Source organism: Triticum dicoccoides, chromosome 3A, assembly GCF_002162155.2.
Source record: "Triticum dicoccoides isolate Atlit2015 ecotype Zavitan chromosome 3A, WEW_v2.0, whole genome shotgun sequence".
Lineage (NCBI taxonomy): Eukaryota > Viridiplantae > Streptophyta > Magnoliopsida > Poales > Poaceae > Triticum > Triticum dicoccoides.
The window spans coordinates 189657117-189663412 of record NC_041384.1 but is presented as its reverse complement, the minus strand read 5'-3'; the positions used below and the strand labels follow the sequence as shown (position 1 = coordinate 189663412).

The 6296-nt window shown below is 45.7% G+C and overlaps 1 pseudogene; it reads left to right on the top strand.

The window, feature by feature from the left end:
• The first annotated feature begins 1197 nt into the window (after nucleotides 1-1197).
• Nucleotides 1198-6296, top strand: part of LOC119272137 — a 28053-nt pseudogene continuing 22954 nt past the window's right edge.

Genomic DNA, 6296 nt, shown 5'->3' with positions numbered 1-6296 from the left:
ACATCTCTCAGTGCCTGAAGAACTGTTTGTGAGCATGGTCATTAGGCCATTAACATTCACCAGGGAAGACGGCATAGAGACCCATTGCAGTTGTATGGGAGTAACTCGGATACCAGAGGGCATCATCTATGTAGTTTGCTATGTTGACTCGGGAGGATAGGCACTTAAGTTAATTCATGTTGGGTGTGCAATCCATGGTTACTACTAGATTGTGGATGACTCTTACGGCACTGTATGACATATGACATTAACTAGCTTATTCCTGTTTTTGGTCTTTTGTTATGAGGAAGCCTTTATATTTTGCTCTCCTGAAATCAGCTTGTGAGATGAGCATTTTGGCAGGTTTGAGATGAAAATTTCAGAGCTCTTCAGGTTGCAAAATCTTCGATTAGAACTATCATCCCTGGCACCACCGGCCTTGCGGATGCCAGGTATTCTTGGAAAAATCATTTCAGTTGTCAAATCTAATGAAAGGAGCTCACATTTCTTATCTTGATTTGCAGCTTAAACGAACCCAAGATAAGTTAACAGAACATCACCTGAAAATTAGTGATGGATTACCGGGTGCCAATACACATGCACAAAGCACGCAATCATCAGATTGAGCCACGCAAGAAGCCTGTCAATTTGATCAAAACATGTCTGTTCAAGCTAGCTCCCAACAAGTAACAGTTTATGGTGGACAAAACTAGAAAAGAACTTGCCTCCATGTTGAACTTGTCAATGATGAACTGGCCTCCATGTTGCTTCAAACCATATTTCTCTTGGAATTGTGGTAAATCAACTTGTAGTAAGAAAGAAAGATAGTTGAGATTCTTCAGGGCGCATTCTACTACCATCATTCAATCTTCCTCGATCACTCCTGACAAAGGCTTGCTCGTCTTCGTCATAGTCCAAACTCTTTTTCATGTGACTGATGCTTTCTTGAGCGATGACTTGAGCAGACAACCTCCCTCATTCACATCAGAAATGGCAAAGATTCCCTTTTGGAAAGTAAAGTGTCGTCTAAGGCCACACTTTGTGGAGTCTTGGTCGTTGTCGTGGATAGAATTGCTTCGAGGAAATGGAATGCAGGGAAGTTGTAGCATGTCCAGCGGTGTCACGATGAACCAATGGCCGTCGGTAGAGTACTGGTCGATATAAATCTGAACAACTCATGTCCTTATGGTGCCATTTTTGTAGGAGATCTTAACCCACATGGCTGCGTTGTACGGTCTCCTTTTACATGAAAGACGGGAGAATAATTTCAAAGTTCACAACATTGCTGGGGTATTTTTGCGTGGGGTCGTCATATTGACAGTGGAAAATTTGATTATAATGAATAAAGCCGGATAGTGTTTTGATTAAAACTGTCTGGTAAAATGCACATCAAAGTTGTTGTGCGCCGCAGAAGCCTTCGGGGGATCAAGCAGAACCACTGCATCATCAATTTACAGCGCCCATCTGTTGGATGAAATAGTTCAGCAGCTTGCTTACAAAGATGAAGAGATAAAGTTGCTAAAAAAAGGTTGCTGCAGCTTGGAAATGACAGCTTAAGTTTGTCCGGGGGTCGGGATAGAAAATTCTGAGTGGGGGTTTTCAGGGTCCCAGTATAACTTTGATGGTGCAGAAGATGTGAGTCCTGCAAAGGATGAAAGTCCTGAAGCCTCTCCTGAGGCTTTCGCTGATGCGTCATGTTTGAAGCACTTGGATAGGGAAGCTCTGATAGACCGTTTTAATAAAGAGATGAACCGTATGAAAAGGCAGCATGACACGGTCGTGCAAGAAAACACAGAAGAGATAATCATAAGGGAAAGCTCCTAAAAAATAAGGATCCAGCCCATGAAATTTACGGAACAACAAAGATTTCGAGCAAATTAGAAATAAAGCCGGGGAAGTAATGACAAGATTGGATGGCATCAAGGCAGAAACATTTGCTGGCCAACAAGACAAGAGCAATGCTTTAGATTCTGAAATCCAGCAAATACAAGGTGCTGCCACTAATAGTCAAGTAGAAGCGTGTGCTTTTCCTACCCAGACATCACACATTGCATCCATAGAGGCAGATCACGCAAAGACAATTGGAATGTTAGAATCTGATATCGAAGATGCCAGGATGGCAACCATCATTAGAGAAGAGATACAGATGATTGAACTAAGAGAGTTCGTTAACGAAATAGCTTGGTAATGAGATGGGGTATAACATGAAGCAAGAGATTTGCTCAGTCATTCAGAATGAAGCTGTAGCGGAAGCAGTGTTAAACCTCAATTCTTAATTGTTAAAGTACAATGAGGAAAAGAGCTGCTCTGAAGCGGCATCGACTCTACAAAAGCAGGAGATTGAGAATCTGAAGCGAGCTGTTGACTCTTTCAGTACAGTAAGTGAAGGAAAAGCAGGCCTGTCAGATCGAATTCGGAGCAATGAAGGGTCATATGGATTTATTATTCTATCAACTTGATTTACTTGCAGACAAAGTGGAAAAGCAAGACTCATGTATATCTGACAAGGAGTTTGATATGATTGTCGGCAGGCTGGAGCAAGCTCTGCAGCATGTACGTCAAAATGAGATCAATTTCAGTGAGTTACATGACAGATTTAGAAATGCTACAGACTCTCTAAAGGTGCTGGAGAAATAAAATCAGTATTTACATAACGTCGTCGAAGAAAGGGAGAAAATATTCACATCAACCATTTATAAAGAAAAGGAGTTCAAAGAATGCATGACAAATCTTGTTGGGTCTATTAGAGAGTTCTAGAATCTTGTTACGCACTACTAGGAAAAGGGCTATAGATAGGATTGATACTAATGGCGCACCAGGGAAGCAGTGCGCCACTACTATATACTAATGGCGCACCTGTTGGTGATGCGCCATTAGTGTGGAAGACACTAATGGCGCACCAGAAACAAGGTGCGCCACTAGTATTACATTTTTTCCATTTTTCCATACATACTAATGGCGCATCAGGTAGACAATGCGCCATTACTAGTTCTAACTAGTAATGGCGCATCTGGCAGTGAGTGCGCCATTACTGTAATTTTTTTCTTATTCTTTTTATTGCAAAACTATTAATGGCGCACCGTCTCACAGTGCGCCATTACTAGTTTAAACTAGTAATGGCGCACTATTAGACGGTGCGCCATTAGTATATATATTTATATTTTTTACTTTTTGCAAAACTTCTAATGGTGCATCACCTGCAGGTGCGCCATTAGTAACCAGGGTTACTAATGGCGCATTCCCTTGTGGTGCGCCATTAGTAACCTGGGACCCCAACAAGATATTTTGGACAGCCCCACACCTACCCACTCACTTTCCCCACTTCATTCCCTCCACCTCCTTCTCCAAGCTTTCGGCTGCCTCCTCCTCCTCACCTCATTTGCACCATAGATTCATCAAAGTTGAGTGGTAAAATTACCTTTTTTGATAGGTAAGTAAGGGGAAAGCTATCTTCATGGTGTAGATCTACTTTTTTTCTCCCTAGCTCGCTCCAACAACGTGCACATGCACTTTTTGTGGCCTAGCTAGATCTATGTATGTTTGTGGTGTTGCATGTGTTTGTGGTGTTGCATATATATTTATGTTTGAAGGTACCGGTATTTGAAATGCGATAGTTGCCAATATTTTGCCGGAATGTTTTGATTCATTTCCGTTTCGGCGAGAATTTTGGCACTATGCATTCTTTTTGGTCCTATTTTTAGGGAAGGTCATGCCAAAAAATTTCTTGGTTCTAAAATATCGTTTTGCTCTACCCCGCAGGCGACCATGGTCCGCACGATGACTGAAGGCATCATGAATAGGTTTTTGAGCTCTGTGAAGGCCGAGATGCTTCAAAAGAACGAGACAGAGATAAGATGTCCGTGTCGAAGATGCAATCTGAAGAGCCTTATTGCGGACCCGGATTTCGGGAAGGTGCGGGACCACCTGCTCTTGCGTGGTTTCATGGATGGCTATCGGTGGCAAGGTGATGAAGATGACTATGAAGTCGTCCATGGCCGGGGCCGGGCAAGAAATGAGGAAGGGCAACAAGACAAGTACCACCGCGGCGAGGGCGGGCGAGAAGACGAAGAATCTCCAGGACATGATCACGACGGTGATGCTGTACACAGTCATCATGTAGAAGATGTCGTACATGATGATGAGGAAGATCAAGACGAAGGGCATGATCATGAAGATGAAGATGCCGGAGCAGACGATGATGGAGGCTGGGTGCAGGACCCTCATATTCAAGAGCTGCTTCTCAAGCAGACGGATAACGCAAGAGCTGCCGCCCGAGAGAAAGCCAAGTTGGATCAACTGGAGATAGACGCGGTTACTCCATTGTATGAAGGATGCAGGCCCGAGGATACCCGCCTGAAAATAACGCTCATGGCTCTGGAGATGAAGGTAAAACACAAAATGACCGACGCATGCTTCGACTAGAACATGTCATTCTCGCACGAACGTCTTCTGTTACGCCCCCGATTTGACCGTACACTAATCATGCACGCAAATGTGTACGATCAAGATCAAGGACTCACGGGTAGATATCACAACACAACTCTACAAATAAAATAAGTCATACAAGCATCATATTACAAGTCAGGGGCCTCGAGGGCTCGAATACAAGAGCTCGATCATAGACGAGTCAGCGGAAGCAACAATATCTGAGTACAGACATAAGTTAAACAAGTCTGCCTTAAGAAGGCTAGCACAAACTGGGATACAGATCGAAAGAGGCGCAGGCCTCCTGCCTGGGATCCTCCTAACCACTCCTGGTCGTCGTCAGCGGACATCACGTAGTAGTAGGCACCTCCGATGTAGTAGGAGTCATCGTCGAAGGTGGCGTCTGGCTCCTGGGCTCCAACATCTGGTCGCGACAACCAGGTAGAAGGGATAGGGGGAAAGAGGGAGAAAGCAACCGTGAGTACTCATCCAAAGTACTCGCAAGCAAGGAACTACACTACATATGCATGGGTATCAAATGGAATATGGGTATCATATGTGGACTGAACTGCAGAATGCCAGAATAAGAGGGGGATAGCTAGTCCTTTCAAAGACTACGCTTCTGGCAGCCTCCGTCTTGCAGCATGTAGAAGAGAGTAGACTGAAGTCCTCCAAGTAGCATCGTATAGCATAATCCTAACCGATGATCCTCCCCTCGTCGCCCTGTGAGAGAGCGATCACCGGTTGTATCTGGCACTTGGAAGGGTGTGTTTTATTAAGTATCCGGTTCTAGTTGTCATAAGGTCAAGGTACAACTCCAAGTCGTCCTGTTACCGAAGATCACGGCTATTCGAATAGATTAACTTCCCTGCTGGGGTGCACCACATAACCCAACACGCTCGATCCCATTTGGCCGGACACACTTTCCTGGGTCATGCCCGGCCTCGGAAGATCAACACGTTGCAGCCCCACCTAGACCAACAAAGAGGTCAGCACGCCGGTCTAAACCTAAGCGCCCAGGGGTCTGGGCCCATCGCCCTTAGCACACCTGCACATTGTGTGGGCGGCCGGAAGCAGACCTAGCCTAGTAGGCGTTCCAGTCCAATCCAGCGCGCACCGCTCCGTTGCTGACGTCACGAAGGCTTCGGCTGATACCACGACGTCGAGTGCCCATAACTGTCCCCGCGTAGATGGTTAGTGCGTATAGGCCAGTAGCCAGACTCAGATCAAATACCAAGATCTCGTTAAACGTGTTAAGTATCTGCGAACGCCGACCAGGGCCAGGCCCACCTCTCTCCTAGGTGGTCTCAACCTGCCCTGTCGCTCCGCCTCAAAGTAACAGTCGGGGGGGGGGGGCGTCGGGAACCCAGGCCCACCACTACCTGGATGGAGCCACCTGCCCCTTCAGCCCCCATCTCCGAACAGTATCATAAGTAATGTAACTGTGTAAAGTATATAGTATATGCCCGTGATCACCTCCCGAAGTGATCACGGCCCAGTAGTATAGCATGGCAGACGGACAAGAGGTGTAAGGCCATTGATGGAACACTAGCATCCTATACTAAGCAGTAGGATAGCAGGTAATGGTATCAACAGTAGTAGCAAGAATAGGCTATGCATTAGGATAGGAATAACGGAAAGCAGTAACATGCTACACTACTCTAATGCAAGCAGTATAGAGAAGAGTAGGCGATATCTGGTGATCAAAGGGGGGCTTGCCTGGTTGCTCTGGCAAGTGAGAGGGGTCGTCAACTCCGTAGTCGTACTGGGTAGCACCGGCGTCGGTCTCGGTGTCTAGCGGAAGAAGAGGGGGGAAGAAACAATGAATATAATGCAAACAGATGCATAACGATGCATGACAAGACAAGTAACGGTGCTAGGGGTGCCCTAAC